The sequence below is a fragment of the Gorilla gorilla genome, chromosome 5, assembly GCF_029281585.2.
Source record: "Gorilla gorilla gorilla isolate KB3781 chromosome 5, NHGRI_mGorGor1-v2.1_pri, whole genome shotgun sequence".
Taxonomy (NCBI): domain Eukaryota; kingdom Metazoa; phylum Chordata; class Mammalia; order Primates; family Hominidae; genus Gorilla; species Gorilla gorilla.
The window spans coordinates 135,999,243-136,020,072 of NC_073229.2; the positions used below are offsets into that span (position 1 = coordinate 135,999,243).

At 41.4% G+C, this 20,830-nt stretch overlaps 1 protein-coding gene across 5 annotated transcripts in view; it reads right to left on the minus strand.

The window, feature by feature from the left end:
- FYN (FYN proto-oncogene, Src family tyrosine kinase) overlaps positions 1-20,830 on the minus strand; it is a 213,434-nt gene that overhangs the window by 176,955 nt on the left and 15,649 nt on the right. For 3 of the 5 annotated variants that reach the window (XM_063707214.1, XM_031012108.2, XM_063707215.1), the window contains exon 1: positions 8,967-9,010. The exons of 1 other annotated variant lie outside the window; for it this stretch is intronic. The gene's annotated coding sequence lies outside the window, so the exon portion shown is untranslated. Of the gene's footprint in view, positions 1-8,966; positions 9,011-20,830 lie in introns of those variants that run through there. One more of the 5 variants, XM_063707213.1, reaches the window with a different exon arrangement.

Genomic DNA, 20,830 nt, shown 5'->3' on the forward strand with positions numbered 1-20,830 from the left:
CCTGTTGGGGATTTCACGGCACTTTGTGCCTCCACTTCAGACATTCTTCACAGTTGCACCTTACTCTTGATGACTGTCAGCTTCTCCCGTGGCCTAGCTCTTTGGTGAGACGGTCAGGACTTCCTCAAGCCCCCGAGGCTCACATACTTTCCACCACACGAGGCTGCCTCATGTTCCACCCTGAAACCATCTCACTTTCTCATGGCAGCCTTATTTGGAGGGACTACGCAAATGCATAAATTGCTGTTTTATCCCTTCTGTTATCATCACTGATCCACGCAGCATCTCACTTTCTTTCACTTTACACTCTGACTGTATTCAGTAGTGACACATTTCACAACTTAATGAACGCCCCTAGATCTTCCGAGAAGCCATCATGCTCACCCAACAGTGGGAGCTGCTCTCCACAGACCACACATACCCACAAAGGAGGATCAGTCTTTAGTAGAGGTGAACGCTTAACCCTCATTACCCTAGTAAGATTAGTACTCCTCATCTGAATGCAAGATTCCAATCCCTCCTTTAAAAAAAATCACCCATGGGCTAATATTTGGGTATGTTACAGGAAGTGGGACTCAAGATTTAAACCTACTAACATCAATGAGGACATCCAGGGACCTCTCCACTCAAAGCAGTGACTGACCAAGCACCCTACCAACTTTCCCTTCCCATGGTACTGCTCCATCTCAGGGCAGTTTCACAAGACTATTATGACAGATCACAAATGCAGAATACCTTGATGTCAGCAAAGCACCTGATAGTCACTCAAAAACATATCTAAGCAAGATGGGAAACCCTGGTCCAAGTGATAATTCACTTTAGTGGCCTCAGTGACTGAATGGCCATACCCAAAGACACTAACATCACGGAAGAACAACACTGACCTGGAGAGAGGTCCTTGGAACAGGGCTTTGCACATTTGTCCCTGGTCAATGTTTTCATCAAGATGTGCTTATAGCAGTCACAAATAATTCACAGTTGAAAGGAGACAGTTAATTAACTGGACGACAGAATAGAGATGTTAAAAGACTTAAATAGGTTAGAATGACAGCCACAAGTGACCAAAAGAACACCATCTTCCTCTCCAAATTAACAGATAAAATCTTGCTTTCAATTGTAAATAACCTATTGTATGTGTGGATAGGATGGTGTTATCACTTGCCTCACTTTCAGTTGTTTACTGAATGGAAACAACTCATCCTGTTTACAAGTTCTGCCAGTGATCCTGTCTCCAGACTCTGGGTGGGTATGGCTTTCAGCCACAGACATTCAGAATCATATCAATTTTACGATTCTGACTTCAGACCAGGGCTTCCTTTTACTCTGGGCTCAAGTGTCTGTCTTGGGGCCTACCTCATTTCAGTAGTTGACTCTATAACTCATTCTTTTGGACTCAGCTCTTTGCATTAGCTTCTGAACTGAAGTCCCTGCACATCTGCATGCCTCTCATCTGGCTCTATGACATGCGCAGCCATACATTTCTGCTGTCAAACTTCTGTCCATCTAGACAGCCACCTATAGAAGAGTTTCCTCTGTACTATGTCTTACCAGATTATCCAAACTGCCTTCTGTTTACTCTGCTGCTGGTACCATTCCCATGAGCATGCCCCAGCTCATGGATCTGTTTGTTCTCTAGATCCCTATCTGGTCTATATTCTGGATCCCAAGCTATACCATCCAGCTACTGACAGAAATACAGATCTTCTATGTAGCATGGGGAAAGGAGATGAGTTTAAAGCAATTCATACTTAAGAAGTCCTAAGGATTTTTATCACACATAAGCTCAATGCAAGCTGAAGATATGATAAAGTGACTCGATGAGAGATGTAATATTGGTCTGCATCAGTATAGCCTGTACTGATGCAGAAAATGTGCATCTAAGGAGACCTGATAGTAACCTCTTACTCTACACTGGTCAAACCATCTTGTAAGTACCGTGTTCATGTCCAAGAGCCATGTTTTCAAAAAGACAGTGATATAAAGGCAATGTATCCAGGAGGAAGTGACCAGAATGACGGGATTCCTGACACCAGCTAATGCAAGAAAGTTATAAGAACTAGGGCTCTTGGACTAGGAAAAAAGGATTTTTCAGGGGTTGGGTTTTCAGGTACTGAAGGGCTCTCAAATGAAAGATGACCTAGAGGCTTGTATCACCAGAGACAGCTTGGGGGTCTGCAGGAACAAAGCGGAAGGGGTGGGCTAGTGTAATAAGTGCTTGTCCCATCTCTGCTCCAGACTCGGGTGACCCTACATCTCTAGCCCCAGTTTCCCCCAAAGACTGAGAGGGTATGATTTCCAAGGCCTCTTCCCAGCTTTCAGAGCCCATAATTCCTCTTCTTTACATAAACCTCAATCTGAGAAAGAAGACAGGCATGGCCTTGCCCGCTCTGGGGACTGAAGAAGAGACTAGTTCTTAGATCTTCCAAGTGGCCCCTTCTAAGAAAATTAAACTGACTGAAGTAATGAGTGAAACAAGGGGTTGCAAGCTTTATGTTTTGATAAATGAAAATTACAGAAATTCCCAAATTGAGGTATGTTAGGCAGAAAATGCCCCCCCAAAGGTATTCACTTCCTAATCCCTGTAACCTGCAAATATTACCTTATATGGCAAAGATGTGATAAAGTTAAGGATTTGAGAGGAAGAGCTTATTCTGGATTATGCAGCAGGCTCTAAAAGCCATCCCAGGTATCCTTATAAGAGGGCTGCAGAGGAAGACACACAGATGAGAAGGCAATGTGAGGGCAGAGGCAGAGACTGGAGTGATGTGGCCACAAGTCAAGAACACTTGCAGCCACTAGAAGCTGGAAAGACAGGAAACAGATTCTCTCCATCTCTGAAGGTATCGTGGCCCTGCTGACACCTTGCTATTGGACTTCTGACCTCTTAAAACTGTGGGGGAATAAATCTCTGTTGTTTTTAGCCATCAAGTTTGTGGTAATTTGTGACAGCAGGCACAGCAAGCTAACAAAGAAGGTTTTCTGCTTAAATAAAATTTTGTTGTGGGCTAAAAGTGGGCAGTAATAACCTTTTAAAGGAAAAGCTTAAATTTTTATGTATTTTTATGGCCTATACAACACCACTCTTAGAAAACTGCAGCTCTGCTCTTAAAAGTATTTAGGGGCACTGACAAAAGCATCTTTTCAGCCATTCTTCACACATATTTTATTAATAATCTTTCCTTCACATGCAATTTCAGCAGATAATAAGTCTATGCAAGGCAGACAACCAAATGATTCCAACTTCTACACAGCAGGCCTGGCTGCAGTGAAACAAATTATGCAGTATCTCATGGCTACAGGAGAAAGCCTCCGTGTAAAAACAAATGGTACAAAGTATGTAGGTGAGAGCTCGTCTTGTCTCTCCATTGTAACGTGGGCAGCATTTCTCCCCACTCTCTCCTGGCAACATCCAGCTTTTGTCATAGGGAATGATGAATGCTACTCAGATGAAGAATATACGAAATGATCCCCAAGTCTGGGAACCAGCAGTGGAAAGAAAATGAGTGTCTCATGGGCTTCCCCCACTCCCACTGCCTGCAGATGCCACCCCTGGAAGTCATTTTCATGCTTCCACAGGGCGACCACCTTGCAGGGCCAGGTCAGTTTAAAGAGGTGATTCTCTTTTCAAGGTTTCCAATTGTTCCTTGATAAAAACATCATTACTACTTTTAAAACCACAAATAAGGGAGAAAGACCTTTTAAATTCGGTGAAGAGAAAATGAAAGATGTGTAAAAAAATACCAGTTAAATTACATGAGGCTGATAATGATGGCTTCAGGACAAGAGAGCATCCACAGTGGAGGAGAAAGAGAAGGGTGCTTTAAGTCTGAGACATAGTTTTGGATCTTGCTGCTTCCTAGATGTTAGTCCTTGGGCAATTCATTCCCCTTTGGCTGAGCTTTATTTTCCTCACATACAACGTAGGGCAACCGAATAAGATAACATGTGGCCTAAAACAGTGGTTGGCCTACCAGTGTTCGTTAATGTGTAAAGAATGAATGAACTGTTCTATATCCAGGACTAAACAAGGAACTCTCAATGTTTCAACTCTTTCCTTGAATCACGCTGAAAATATTGTTATCTGCAGTTGTTCTAGATCAGTTATCAATATCCTCCTAAATTTAGAATGTCTAGGAAGAGGGATTTTTTTTTTTTTTTGGAAATTCAAATTGGCAGAGGGCAGGTATATTTTTCTTCTTAGACAGCACCGCTTAGTTTTACAATCCAGGGATTTACATAAAAGAAAGCTGGTCAGTTATTACGCATGATACATAACAACTATTTTTGGGCCAAGAATAACAATGATTGCCTTTGAGTCTAAAACAGAATTCTAAGCATGTCCCTTCCTCCTAAACACACACACACACACACACACACACACACACACACACCCATGCATGCATTCTTGCTCTTTCTCTCCCTGCCCACAAGTCAAAGCCACTTCCTTTTCCTGGTCCCCAGTCGCCAGAAAAGTGGGTTGTGTGAAACGTGACCCTTACTCAGTTATACACTGAGGCTGGGTCACTCCATTGCCTGATTACCAGCAGAATGGGTCCATCTGTGTGTGAGGTTGAGAAAGGTAAATGAAGAATGTAGGCCACTTTGGCCTCCTATAGTTTCTGAGGCTGGCAGCCTGTAGTACATGTATAAGGGATGGCCTGAGGAACAATTCCTGTCTGCACATAGGAGCTGCTCTGTCCAGTGTCCATGGGTTCAGAGGCACCAGAAGCACCTGAGTCCTGCCCCTGCAACCCGCCCATGCCCACTCAGGAAGCAATGGCTCCCACAGATGGCAGGGAGTTGTGCTTATGCTATTCTTCCCTTCCTCTTCTTCACTCTCTCCCTCACCTCCCTTAAGCAACCAGTACGCGCATTTGCACGGTACACCCCAAAGCCAATGTCCCCCTATTCACACTGGAGACACATCCTCATGTCACCCCAGCAACCAGCACTGTGAAGCCTTTGGATACCCCATGTAAACACTGCTGGCCTCTGACCCCGGAAATCTTATTCTTCCCACAAAAGAAAAAACTTGTATGAATTAATTTTCCCACCTCTTAACCAGCTGCATAGAAATCATGCGGACATGGCTTTAAAGTTGGATTCCTGATGCGGCCTCAAATTTCTAACCCTCGATTACTTAGAATTAGATTTTCCCCCCACAAGACAATTATCCCCACACTAAGAATCTAGGAGGTTTTTTATCATTTCTCTTGGGACTTATTAAAACCAAAGAAACACTGAAAAATGGAGCAACTTCCATGTACATTCTACATTGAAAGACCAACACATTTCAAAGAACTCACTCACTCAGAGGAAAAGTAAACAATTCTAAGGCAGGAGGTAATTTTTCTTTTTACTTTTCTTTTTGAATGACAATTTTTGTTTTGGAAGGCCTCTGTGTCTATCAAATACGCAGTAGTGTTTGTGGCCATATTTGTGGCCTGAACGCAGCTGTCTAAACCCTGCAAACAGTTGGAATGACGCTACAGGAATTCTCGGTCTCACTGAAACTGCAGCAATGGCAGGGGCCTCTCTCACGGCAGGCACTGAAATACCTTTAATCACACCAGACAAAGGCCATCCAGGATGCACAGAAACCAAACCTCTCTCCTCGGCCCTTTGAGAGTAGTCGAAGTGGATATTATTTTAATCAAATCCTTTTAAATCACTAAATAGGATGACTCCATTTAATTAGCTTTTTACACAAAAAGCACATTTTTGTTCTGATACAACTTGATTACATATTTTTCAATTTTTAAATGGGTATGGGTTTCACTTTTTAAAAATACACTTTATACACTTAAAGCAATGATATCTGGAACTGTAACCCTCAAGAATTCTAAAAGATTCTGTGGAAAAGAAAATATTTGCTTTAATGTTTCCCTTGTGCACTACTGCGTCCCCCTCTTTTATCTTTGAACTCTCTTTGCTTGCCCAGATTAGTTCAATTTTAAGAATTATCTGTTCATTTGTCTGCTTGAAACTTTGTACTTTTGGGGAGCAAGTCAAGGAATGATGGTCTTATCGCCACATAATGCTATTAACAAGCATGGTATCCACTCATTCATGCCTGCTCAATTTTTTAAGAGGGCCTACTATGAGTTAGGCACTAGGCTTGGCACAGATAAGGATTCTGAGCTGATAAAGCCTGCAGTTCCACAGTGAACGCTGCTGTCAGACAGTCACTGCACAGATAACTATGCAACCACAATGACAGCTTTGAAGTGGCCGTGGCAATAGGGCAACCCCATCCAGCCTAGGCCTTTAGGGGAGTGTCAAGGAAGAGCTCTCTAAAAAGTAACAAATGCCGCTTTCTTAGAACTTACGAAACTTTAAAAAAAATAAGGCACACAAATATATTGTCTTAAATATTATATAAAGTCCAAAGTAAGGTGGGGTATGGGAAAGGGAAAGCTCTGAGCCCAGACAGATTTGAGTAGAATCCTTACTATAACTACAGCACCTTGAGCCACTCATAGCTCCCTCACAGGACTGCTGTCACACTGAAGTGTAACATAGATGATATAAAGCACTCTGCATAGCAGAAGTTCAATAAACCATAGATATTAATTAATACAGAATTTATGCTAACTTGTCTTTGAGCTTTAGCATGTCAAAATAAAGCTAATTTTCCACTTCTGTCTTTACAAAAACGTTCAACTAAAAGAGGAAACTTAAAAATCCACATGAAGAACAAACACTGTAACTTCGGCAATTTTTCTCCACTGGAGTTGGCCAACAGGTACCATTTACTTATACAACAGACGCACATCCTATATTAGATTCTTCTGGATAGGTAAACACAGACAAAAAGAAAAGTTGATAGATCCGTGTCCAACAGTGTTCTACCAGCAACAGAAAAAGGTTCTGAAAGTGGAACTTCTGGAATAGAGCTTTTAAAACAGCAAACTCCCCTAAGGCAATGATTGTTTTTCAGGTCATCAACTACTTGACTGAGGAGAGGGTGCAGGCAGAGCCTTTCAGAGGTGCCTCAGACTCACTCCATCCAAGCAGCATTTCTACCCGTTTAGCTTCTCTTACTCTGGATTCCCTGTGCACTTACAGACATCCACACCACGGGTCAGTCACCCGTGTTCACTCTTTTGTTAGACACTCATTGCTCCTTCAGTCCCAATCCATAACTGGTCTTACCTGGCATTCTTTAGACTGGTGGCCAACAGCCCTTTTTCCATTTTAATTCAAGACCCAAGTCAGAAAACAAAAACAAAAACAAAATGTATTTGGTTTGTGTTTTTCAATTTAAAAGCGAGTAATTTTACTTGGTCCTGGGAAAGGGACCGCTTTACTGATAAGATAAATGAAACTTGGGGAGGAGAAATGATTTTTCTAAGGTCTAACAGGAAGTTAACAGCAGAAGTGAAGCAAAATTGAACACATTCCATTCAGTGCCCCCCACACCCCACTAACTGAGCCCTGCTGCTTGCCCGGCATGGGGCCAGGACTGGGAACCCAGATTAATGGACTACCCCCTCCTGTGGCTGCAGGATTCACTGCCTGAGTTGGACAGGGGAGGGCAAGTCCTGCAGTCTGGGGCAAATGCCAGGCATTTCTTTGGACTCCCCGGCACAATACTGCCCTGAGGGGGCTCCTGGCACCCATAGGCTCTTGCCTGCTGTGGACCTGGCCTAGTCCAGAAGGGTCACAGTATACTGGCCTCCCGTAGGGGACAGTCTTTGCCAATCCCTGGCTTCCACAGCCAAAACCTGAGTGCAAGCGGATTCTAAAAAGGCTCCTTCTGCCTTGTCCTAACTAGAGCTGTGTTATTTCCCCAAGTTGCCCTGGTTTGTATGAGCTGAAAAGCCCATGACTAGCAGTAGATCACAGGCCATCCTGCAGAAGCTAGGTGCCTGCATGGGGTCAAAGGTCAGGAGTTACTCACAATTGTTCTGGAACAATGTTTCAGATAGTATACTTCCCTAACTTAGAGACAAACTCGCTGCATTCAGAATGGCTCTAGTTCAGAAAGAAAAGCCTCTCTTGCACTCAAATCAAGATGAGAAATAACCCCAAGTCATTCTCGGATGATGAAGGGGCAGCCCCCAAGTGGCCAGGGAATTGAGGAACATAACTCAGAACAGCTGAAAAGTTACACCCAAGGCAATGTGGTTGGGCAGAGTAGTGGGGGCCGAAAAGGATGCCTGGGTGGCTAGCGAGAGCTGCGACGTCCAGCCTTTCAGTGGGGGGACCTCAAGGCACCTGGGGAGGCAGAGAGACGTACAGGCAGAGAAGACTCAGCAAACATTCAGAGAAAGAATGCATTCACAGCTCCTCACACCCACTCCATCATGGAGTTTTTCTGGATAGCTCAGCCCTCAGTCAGAGCTTCCAAGCCCCTTCTGCACAGCTCTCAGATTGTACCATAATTATAAGTACTTGTCAGTCACATTCACTTTTGTCTCAAGAGAGTCCAGCATGATGTCTAACACCCAGTAAGAACCAAAAAAATGTTACATTAATGAAAGAATGACCTGCTACACAGTGGCTGCAATTCAAAGACACGGCTCAGGCAGAGGTAAGCAGCAGCCATCTGAGAGTGGAGGAAAAACAACAATGAATGGACTGAAAACGACCTCCTTGACCAGCCTGAGGATAGGCGCTCCCCATTCCTCCCCAGCCTGAAGGCTCCTCAGCCATGGGACAGCTGTTCCATTCTATTCCTGGGGTGGGAGCCATAACTTATAGTCAAAACATATGTTCCCATAAATTACCAGAATTGAGTGTTACAACTAAGGGAAGGGAGAAAATAGTGGGTCCACTAAGGGAGGTAAGGTTTTCTTTCTATTTCACAAACGAGTTCCTTCTCCAACTCGACCTCTCTCTTAGAAATCTACGGACTCAGAATTACAATCCCAAATTAAAAGTGGACTTCATCCTAGGTTCCAACAGGAAGCCCTTTATAATTCACAAGGCACTTGCTCTCAGCGCAAAACTTGCCAACTTACTTTTTCCACGTTTAGATCAGCATCCTGCTTCTTCAAAAAAACTGTAGAAGAAGAAAAAAAAAAGTGAGACATCAAAAGAGAACCAAGTACTCTCTGCCTACAAACCACCCACAAAGCACCACCATAGAATTTCCATTTGTTGCAGACAATCAATTTGCCTACAAATTTTTTATCATTCACACAATTGTTGCTAAGTCACAGTTGCCACAAACACCTGTCCAAAACTGCAAAGACCTGGCCTTGTACCACCAAAGGAAGCCAGCATGAGATTTTAACTTTCTGGAATCAGGAAAGATAAGGATGGAGGTCTTCCTTGTGTGTACACACACACACACACACATACACACACACACAAACACAAACACACTTCCCTTTTTCAGAGTCTCTACAAGTCATCAATGGTTGGGGCACAATTAAAACTGAGTCTTCCAAGGTCTTACTCAATTTACCTCTTGGATTAAAACACCCCCGGCACCCAGCCCATACCTTCCCCACTTCCTGTCTGACTGTGGGTGGGCCCCACTGTCAAAAAAGCCTTTTGGGGATGGCCCCTGGTTCCCAGCAGCTGGGGTTCCCCTCTGCAGGAGGTATGCCAACCCAGCAGCCTGCATCAACTTGTCCATGGAACTCCAGCCCTGGGACTACCTTAGAACCTTGTGCCAAGCCCCTGGCGAGGCTGAGTGCTGGTTCTGATGACACCCATGCATGCTTCACATTAATCTTTAAAGTGCCAGGAGCAGGATGGCAGCTTTCCAGTTTGCTCACACGCTGTGCCTACAACTGGCCAATATTATGGTACTTCATTTATTATCTGCAATTTTAGCTGTTTGAATAAAGCTGCAGTTTTAATAAAGTGTCTAAAGAGAACAATAAAAATAGTTGAATGGAATTATGTTTACAACAATATGTTAGGGCAGAGAGCTTTGAGTTAAGAAATATGAAAAGAGGCAGGAACAATTTTTCCTATCTTGTAGAGACTCTTAAGCTTTTCAATGTGACTCTTAGTATCTTTCTTCCTGATCCACGATTTAAAACACCCCCATCATAAATTAGTATTCCCATCAAAACCATCCCCCACCACACACACACACAAGAATTTCTGCACTGTTTGGAAAGAGGTATAATTAACAGTAACATCTTTGTTTTGTTTAATCAAAGATGACTCGGAATGAAGGAAAGAAAAAATGACCATGAGGAAGAGAATTTGAAACTCATATATTGTTCTCTGCAGATGGGCATTCAAATCATGAACTCACTGGAGATGAGCAAGAGAACCACCATGGAGGTGAGAGAGAATGTGCTAATAAGCATGCCATTGCAGCTCATGCCTTAGCAACCCATATCATCTCGCCTCTTCCTGGGTTCTGAGACATGCTGTCCTGTCCTACGGAGAAACCGCCAGGCAATAGATGCCTTCTCTTTTGGCTAACCCACTAGGGATCTAGACACTGCTAAGCTGTATAAAATGAGAATTATTTGTCCAGAAATTTTAACTTGCTTCCCTATAATCAGAAGAGAATAAATCAATACTATGAGAACTCTTCACAAAAGGGAACATGTACAGAGTGGAACTTTGCCTTCTATTCTTGAACACTTCCGCAGAGGCTCAGAAAAGTTGTTGCTCTGATTCACAGGTCACAATAAGGAGATTTCTATTTACAAGGTGGAAGATTTTTTCATCAGCCTTAGAAAGAGCACTTGGAGAATCATTACCATTTCCAAAGTAGGGAAGAAACTTTAATACCCTTCTTTCAAGCATACTGTGTAATTCCAACAACACAGGATGCCCAATTCACAAGATTCTGAAAGAATGAGCCTTCACGCTACAGCACTTTAGCAACCAGTACCAATAGGAAAACAGAAAACCCATTTGAAGCTGCTGACTCACTACTGCATAAGGAGTGTTATCCATCCATACATATATACGGCATCATCCAATTTCTTTTTCAGGCTTACGAAACAGATGGAGTTAACTAACAAAAACAATATATACACCCATCATTCTGCAGCCATAAACCAAAAGGAGGACACCACAGCTTTAACTCTGAGGACTCTAAGCAAGATACTGAAATATTTTTAGAGAGCGGCTCCACTGTTTCAAAGATGATAAGGATGGACGCAAAATAGAATTGCTATCTAGAATAAAGAGTGGCATTTGCTTTTAAAACCACGTATATCTTTCTTAAGGCTGTCTTTCTGAAAAGTTGAGAAAAAGTAAATGTTTATTCACAAATGTTTAAGTGAAATAGAGATACTTTTTATTTCAAAGATTCATATTTTCTTAAAAATCATTTTTTAAAAATTGACCAATTATCTTCCAATTTATCTTTATTCTAAATCTGATTTTTTGAAGATGCAAGTTTTAGGTTTCCAAGACTAAGGGAAGATAGGCTTCTCCCACCCCCACCCCCACCCCCTGTGTGTGTGTGCATGTGTGTATCGATATTATATCGATATGCATATGTAGTTACACAGACATTTTAAACAGTTGTCTATGCATTCAATTGTGGGCTTTGGGCATTAGGGCATTTTCCATGCTTTTATTCTCCTTGCTGAAGCAGTGCTGATGTTTTGTTTGAGAAACATAACTGAAGTGACCCAGATAGCCCAGTGGAAAAGGCTGATCCATTAATGTTGCAAATGTGTGGTCAACTGCAGGAATGGAAGCCAAAGGACAAGACCTTGACCAAAAATGAACTACTTCCAACTGTCTAGATCAGACCAATCCTCCAACATTGGGTGAACACACAGACAATACATAAAACTGAGCAATCCTCAACCCTGAGCTCTCTCTTGATACAGCCATCCCTCCAGCTCCCCGTCACCCCCCTGCACTGTTTCCAAATGCCCACAGACATCTCCCTATGAACCTCACGACAGGGCAGTGCAGGCAGAGCAACCAGTACACAGTCAAAGGAGCATGGGCTGCACGCTTAGAGGCCTGACAGTGCTGCACAACAGAGGAGTGGCTAGGAGGATGGTGGCAGGCTGGAGGGAGAAAGGTGGGAAGTAAGGCAGAGGCCAGACTGTGAGAGACGGTGTACAGTAGCTAAGAAGGCAACCAGAAGTAGCACTGTACCACTGTGTTTTCAACCCGCCTCTATCCCAGGAAAGGGCCGAAAAAGAAAGGCAGCCCCCAATAATTCCTGGTGCTGGGCTATGCCTTGTCATTCCAATCTCACCAACCCTGCTGGGTAGCAACTTTCTCCTAATCAGCCTGCAGGGTCCAGATCAAAATCACTTTTTCACTCTTGTTTTCCTTTGCCCACACCCCCATGCAGGACTAGATTTCCTCTTCTCTGTGTTCCTACGGCACTTTGCACAGGGCCTGCTTCGTTGTTTCCCTGTCAGCTTCTTGGTGACTGGGACTACACCAAGCATGGTACCTGCAAGATACAGGGGCGTGTGCCATCTCTGGTGATGGCTGGAGGAAGGGTGAAGAGGGGAGGTGACAGAGAGAATTAAATCAATGGAGATCCAAACTGGAGATTTTGCTATTATGTTTACTACTACCCAGCAATTCTTGCTATTGAAAGAGATTCAATACATTAGGGTCATAACCATGTATCATACAGGATGAGGGCCATGATGAATCCAAGATTTAAATAATGGTTCAGGATTTTGTCTGATTATCTTAAAAATGGAAGATTGAGAGAAAAACGAGGTATAATTTTCCCTTACCATGGTATCTTCTCTATTTCAAATTCAACTCTTTTTACTACTTGCAAAAGATTTAAAATATTCACTGACCTGCCAAAAAACATCTGTACATTGCTAGACACATCTTCACAGATTCACATCTGAATGGCTTCTTTCTGCAACAATGATCATAGCTCTATTCAACCACAACTAAAGTGAGAACCTCAGAACCGTACGTGGAGTGATGTCAGTGGTGACTGAGGATAAAATAGCCATTTGATGCAACTTCCATATCGAGCGTGTCCACAGGGACAAGTGCTCCTTCACTTATTCTTAACTTAGGATCAAAGGCACAAAAATGACCAGGCAGGGCCAGACTCTGCCATAATTCCAAAGAAGGCTGAGACATATACACAGCACACACAGAAGCTCCTCAATGCTCTCTGGCAACGGGGCAGCCCCTGGCTCTCTGCCTGCAGCCCAGGAACAGGCCCACTCTCAGAGGGCTCCCTGAGGCCTGTGCAGCTGCAGACAGACATGCAGTGTGTGGGACCATCCACGCTCAGGGTCTCCACAGTCTCCTGTGTGCCCAACAGCTGGGTTAGGCGCCTGAGACAGGACCCAGCTCAGACAAGGCCCTCTGTTGTGGAGCATTCCTCATTGCCACGTTTCCCCAGGAAAAATGTATTTTCCTCCAACCATTCATTCTGGCCCCAAACTAGCTCATTCTCCTGTGTCTTGCTCCACACACAAACCTTCTCCCAAGGTTAGAGATGGCAGCAACTGCAACTTCTTCTCCTGTCTTACTCAGTCCTAATCAAGGTACAGTGATACGTGCACGTTCAAAATGAGGGGCACGTGACGAACATGGTACTAGACATTGGTACTACCCCAGGGGCATCTAGGGGAAGACTCTAGTCTAGTAGAGGACAGCAGAGGTGGCTGGGGAAGGCCCTGGTGTCCCCCACATTGGGAGGATGGCACAGGTATCAGCCAGTGCTATGTGTACTTTGTATTACTATTTTGTTCTTGTTTATCTTATGTAAATATTTATTTTAACTCATTAAAAAGGTAATACACGCTCATTGAAGATTTGGAAAATATGAAACCCCTGTTATGATACTGAAGCCTTTCGTTTTGGGCCAGTTTTTGTATGAACATATAAATTTCCACATTCTACCCCAGCACCTCCGCCTTGCACATCACAATTGAGAGCACACAACTTCTGACAGAGGCAACCAAAAGGGGAAGGGACCCTATAAGAACAGTGTACCTAGAACCACTAACTGCACGGTCTGTTTCAATTAGTATCATGATGACCACCTGATGATGCCCTTCATCCCTGACCTGTGAATTACTCTCTACAATACAGAATTGTGGTCCACAGGCAGGGAGGAAGAGGCTGGCTTGGAAACCAAGTTCCATCCCTAGCTCTGCTATTTATCTGCTCTGCGATTGGGTGGGAGAGGGTGTGGCAAGGGTCACATATTTAAAAACCCCAGGGGCCAGGTAAGCAACATAAATGAATAAAGCAGGTAAGATGAAGCTGGGTGCGCTGAAGAGCCCTGCTCCCTCCAAAGAAGACAGCCACAACACTGCTTGGGCAGGCTGCTATCATTAGAGAAGGCAGGTTCAGTTTTGCCAAACCTTCCCTTTTTTTTTTTTTCAAGAGAAGCTGGAAATCTCAGCTTTTATGTAATACTGTCCTATTTAAAAGTGTTAGTTTACATTTTTGAAACGCACCATGTGGCCCAACAAAACATAAATGACGGTATGTATGATCCAGCCCATAGAGTGGTTTGCTATCTTTAGAAGTAATAAAAAGGTACATGCCTCCGTTTCTCCTTCTGTTAAATAGGAAACTGACTATCTGCTCACCACTGGGGATTTATTTAAGAGCACAGAGGGGGTTCCATTATCATATAACAAAATAATCCAAATGTATTCAGATATACAAAGCAGGGTAACACGTTCCCTTATATTTCTTAACCATGGTTGACACAAATGGGGCTTGATGTGGTGTGGAATTATTCGAAATGTACACTCATGCAGTTAGCTTCTAAATAAACAAAAGAAGAGAGCTGCAGTAGACTTAGAGGATGAGGGTGTGACCAGCTGGTGATACTGGATCAAATGGTGGAATGAAAGCCAGACTGGAATGGCTCTGATTTTTAACAAACACCGTGTGGAGACAGGTAGTACTGACAACCCTCTCAAGAAGAACTGAAATAAAGGGTGGTAGAGAAGTGGGGTGTTGGCCAAAGGAGAATGGGGATTAAGAAGAGTACATCCTTTAAGATAGATAAACTTACAAATGTTTATATGTTATGGAAATTATCTCATTTTAAGGCAAGCAAACAAAAAGCCCAAGTACCAACTGAAGGAACTGTGTTAGAAAAATACAAGACTGTGTTGGGTGCAGTAAAAATTTTATTAGTAAGAGTTAAAAAAAAAAAATCCAAAATCTAGTTATATAGGTTTTCCTAAACAAGAAGCCAGGAAAAAAAAAAGTCCTTACTACAACACACACTGCCCTACATTTTACACTGTGCCATTTCTGTATTTGTCCTTTTTAGCCTACTTCTATCACAGTCTCTCTTTGCTAAAATACATTAGTTGCCATGGAAACGATGTCATAGTGTGTAAAACCATTTACTGTCCTTGGAAAGGCATTCATGATAAAATTGAACAGTAGCACATTCCACAAAGAGAAGCAACAGAACCAGTTGTGCAAGAACACAACAAGGTTTCACAACTGTGACTTCACAGTATTCCTCTACCACCAACATCACAGGTCTCTGAGAATTGCATTAGCTTTTCGCATGTCAGTTTTCCCCAAATCACCCAAAGCAGCACCTTTCCAAATGTACTTAAAAAGTCTCTGATCTAATGTTGATGAAGACAATAGATTCCCTAGAATTCATACTTTCAAGAGGTGGGGAGGGGCTGGAAGACCACAGAATCAGAATGGTTTTATGCATCGTAAGACTTCCACTAATGGAGAGGATCCAGTCCTGTCATACATTCTGCTGACCAACTTTGTTATCAGAGATACAAATCATATTTGGAACATAGAGATTTGGACTTGAATTTGCTTACTGGCATGGATTACCAAGACACTCCTTTTTTTTTCTTCATCAATTCAAAGTAAACCAAATCATCACATCAAGAAAACACATTGTGCAACTCTCATGTCCCCTTCTGACAAAGAAGGCACATAGCCAGGTGTATGTTCCCTGGAAGCTTAAAATCTAGTTGGGGACAATCAGGCAAGAGCACAAACGGCCTCTTGCTTGGGCTGTGACAAAGAGCTGGATTTTATCCTAATTGTGACAGGACGACATCAGGGGAGCAACATGATCTCATAGAGATTCTTTTAAATATATGAACTTTTAACTTTAGAGACAGGGTCTCACTGTGTCACCCAGGCTGGAGAGCAGTGGTAAGATCATAGTTCACTGCAGCTTTGACCTCTTAGGCTGAAGCGATCCTCCTACCTCAGCCTCCTGGGTAGCTAGGACTACAGAAGTGCTTCATCATGACAGGCTAATTTTTAAATTTTTTGTACAGATGGAGTTTCACTGTGTTGCCCAGGCTGGTCACGAATTTCTGCCTTGAAGTGATCCTCCTGCTTTGTCATAGATTTTTAAAAGCTCATTCAGCCATTGTGGGAAGTGGGGTTGGAAAGATCAAGACTAGAGAAGGGCAGAGTCCAGACAAAGGAGGGTGGAAAGCAGATGGAGAAACGTGATTTTCTACTCAGGCTGACAGTGTCCTTCCCGTTGTCTGCAAAAGTGCTGGTTTATGCCTGTTGTCCCAGCAGACAGTCAGGTTAAGCACTTGTTCAGATGTTTCACTTCATAAACCAAGTGTTATTACTGGTTATATTAAAATACACCAGGATGGGTTTTGTAACCTCCAGTTTGCACTTGCAGCTTCTCCCATACCTTGTCTACCGGTGTGTGAGACAACTATACAGTGAAGGGAACGTTCATGTTAACATGTGATTAAAGCTGAAAGATGACCAATGACAATCCATTTCTTTTCCTGTCCCTTTCCAATCGTGGTGTAAGAAACACCTCCCTTTCAAGGACAACACGCAGTATGCTCACCATAAAACAAAGAGTACTTGGACATGAGCAGCTAAGGGCAGCTAACTCCTTCCAGTCTTGATTGGCAGTGGGAAAAGTATTCCAGGCCACTGCCTCACCAGACTCAACACTGTGACCCGTGTTGCAGCCTGAGATGCACGGAACAGCAGTCAGAAGGGTTAATGGAAAACACAGAAAGTTATAGGTTAGGCATACATGAAATATTCGCAGGAAACAGATCTGCTACAGATCTTTTAAAGAATTGTCTGAATGCTCTCATTTCAGTGTTTTTGTCATTTATTGAATCATTATACTATTTTATTTTGCAATATACCTTTTGGCAGTGATGAGCTAAAAAGAAAAAGAAAATGCAAGTTTAATAAAAAATTAAGTACCAAATTTCTGCTTTTCAAGAAAGCAGATGATGAACATAAATTCACACAAAATGCTTGTTGATACTTACTATCCATCATGGGAGCCTTAGTGATATCACTGACTACATAAACCACAAGTCACAAATCTGCTAAAGAGGCAACAGCAACTACTTCAAATGTTAATAATGATGCAAGACTATGTTAAGGAAGATGATTTAACATACGCAGCTGCAGAAGGTTTACTAACATAGCACTCTAGGAGACATTTCTTTTGGATGAAATGTCTGTTGTTCCAAATCGATTTTGCTTATTTTTGAGCTCAGGTTTTTTTGTGCATATATGAAAAGTGAAACGATGACTTTAATGTATTAGCTTCATTAACAGAAGAAAAAAACTTCACCAAGAGTTAAATTATTCCAGTTTCATGTATTACCAGGTGTTTTAAACAGAAAATCAATTAATTCAAATAATTTTTTTTTCATTTATCTCATGGGATCAAAATAAAGCTTGTGGAAGTTTATTTTGTCACAGGTAAAACGTCTCATATTATTGTAAATGCTACTGTAAATTGTAAAAAGCTCAACATAGGAGATGAAATGATTTGATTTTGCAGGAATAATACAAATTTTGTGATGCTAAAAATAAGGTTCTTAACTAAATCAAGAAACCTATGGTGCAGAATGTTACTTAGAATGTGTTATGTCACATGCATAATTCATAACTGCATTCAAACAAGTGGCTATATTCTATCGAATGTAAAAACTGTAGAGGTAGAAATTAACTAATAGTTATATATACCCAATTAGAAATATCCCAAACTTTTTGTGACAAAGCCAATACTAAATACAAAAAAAACACTTCAACATAGCAGTATATTCCTTCTCTTTTGTCCCCGTCATCATCAACTGGGTTTTGTTAATGCTTGAGAAATAACTCTCTATGTCAACCTGGGCGTGCCATAATGGTATCATAGACAAGCCCTTTAAAAAGTTTGGGTGTATTCTGTTCCAAACTAGTTGGAAGTCTTTGATCAAAGCAGTGAATGAAGCACCAAAACAGTTCAGCTTTTGAAGCCTGTAGCCAACTGCAGTTATTGAAAATAAGGCTTGTAAACAGAAGATGCTCAAATTTATCCCAACAAAAGCAAAGGAGGAACTGAACACATTGCATGATGAGAACTCAGTGTTCAAGATTTAATTCTGAAATTCTGTTCTGATGTTTTGTAATATCTTGACTTGTGGCAATCTTTTGATGGAATGCCTAGTTTTAACTGGATACATTTATATTCTGTACCAGAATGGAGTGAAATTGAGAAGGTCTGCAATTTTGTGCCATCTAAATTTGACAAAACATTTGAAAGGACCACAGAGAAACTTAATTTCATAAGTTTTGTCTTATAAAAATATTTGTTGAAGAATTCTGAATGAGAGAAAAAGATCTGTGAAAATATTTGGGTGAAAACAGTTACACATTTCAACATTTTAAAAACTTGTCTAAGAAGAGCTTCCATTGAGCAGAATTTGTTCAGAGCTCACCAGGGACTTTGCATCTAAGAGCTATTTTCTGAATGAGAAATATTGTGATGTACACATAGAAGCCAATCAAAGATATTAATTTGAAATACTAACTATAAACACAACTTTGAAGAGATTGGAGGCAACTTTATTAAGAAAATTAAAAACAATTCATTCTTCATATGGAGTATCACTGGCATAGGTTAGTTAGAGACATTGCTAAAAAGTTGACTAATGGGAGTGAAAAATAATTACTTATGTTGTTATTTTATAAAACTCAGATAATATAAGATTTTTTAAATTTAATCTATATGGACATATGTTTTTAAGTTTTAAAAATTTTATTTCTGAAAAGATTCTGAAGAGAACTATTTTATAGGTCTAACATATTTTTAAAATGTCAGTTAATAAATCAATACTTTTTAAATTCTATCAATTTATTATTTGCTGACTCTTTTAAATTTAAATTATGTGGTTCTCCATCTCTAACTCTCTTGGCTCCCCACCGACACACAAGGTAAAAATATGAGATGCATTTATGTTTTGAGAAAATTTGCTAAGAGTGTCACAATAATTTTCTGGTGAGAAAATACATAAGCAGTATCCAAACAGGCAACTCCCCACCTCACCCCAGAACACCCCCAATAAAGGCACACTTCTAAAGCAAGCCTGATGATTTCCCTTCCAAAATTACTAGGTATTTCAGAAACAGCAGGTTTTAAAATACATCATCTTAAATGCAGCATCATCCTCATATGAATGTCAAAGAGAGATGAAATGCAATTAAAAAGAGCTAACTGTTTTTTTCTCCCCCTCTCTCATTTGAGTGTTCTGGTAACTACTTACAAATTATACTTGGAAATGAATCCTTTCATAAACTGATACTTTAGCACATGAGAACTGAATAAAAATGAAGAGCATTTCCCCTTGTATTTAGAGACATTTCTACTATTCACCCTGTTACCTTTACAATATGAAACTGAAGGATCACACACAGTAAAAATTCTCCTCTAATCTCCAGCATCACAGTAAACTCATTAGAGAAAGGCTTGAAATTCTAATACTTTCCACTGACCTGAGGCCCAAAGGCAACTGAGGTCCTTCTCAGGGAAAAACTGCCACTAGCTGAACAATGGGAAGCCAGAAACCCCACACTACCTTGAAACATCAGGTGGAAAACTCTGCCGCTTGAGGACACAATCTCACACTTCTTGCCCCAAATGAACCTAGGACAGGTATACTAAGCCACGATTTATCAAAGGAAAAATGGTATACTATAAGAGTATAGGTAAATTTGTCACAAATAAAAAAGTTTAAGCAGTTAAAATATAGCCCAAATGTGGAGTGGCAGGTTTGAAATATACACTTACTACCTAACAATATAAAAAGATGTTACTTTATTTCTGCATGATTGAATTCAACTTGATTATGATCATTGCATTTCTACTTATGGCAGAAAAAAAAAAACAATCTTACTCGTTACAGGTAACCTAGTGGCTTCAGAGTTAAAACTTTAGTTGCTTCAGGGCAATCAGTCAAATTAAATTCACTTCAAGCTGCCGGGCTGTGTTCCTTTCATTCTCCTTCTTTCTTTCTTTTTTTTTTTTTTTTTATTATTATACTTTAAGTTTTAGGGTACATGTGCACATTGCGCAGGTTAGTTACATATGTATACATGTGCCATGCTGGTGTGCTGCACCCACTAATTCGTCATCTAGCATTAGGTATATCTCCCAATGCTATCCCCCCCCCTCCCCCCACCCCACCACAGTCCCCAGAGTGTGATATTCCCCTTCCTGTGTCCATGTGATCTCATTGTTCAATTCCCACCTATGAGTGAGAATATGCGGTGTTTGGTTTTTTGTCCTTGCGATAGTTTACTGAGAATGATGATTTCCAATTTCATCCATGTCCCTACAAAGGACATGAACTCATCATTTTTTATGGCTGCATAGTATTCCATGGTGTATATGTGCCACATTTTCTTAATCCAGTCTATCATTGTTGGACATTTGGGTTGGTTCCAAGTCTTTGCTATTGTGAATAATGCTGCAATAAACATACGTGTGCATGTGTCTTTATAGCAGCATGATTTATAGTCATTTGGGTATATACTCAGTAATGGGATGGCTGGGTCAAATGGTATTTCTAGTTCTAGATCCCTGAGGAATCGCCACACTGACTTCCACAATGGTTGAACTAGTTTACAGTCCCACCAACAGTGTAAAAGTGTTCCTATTTCTCCA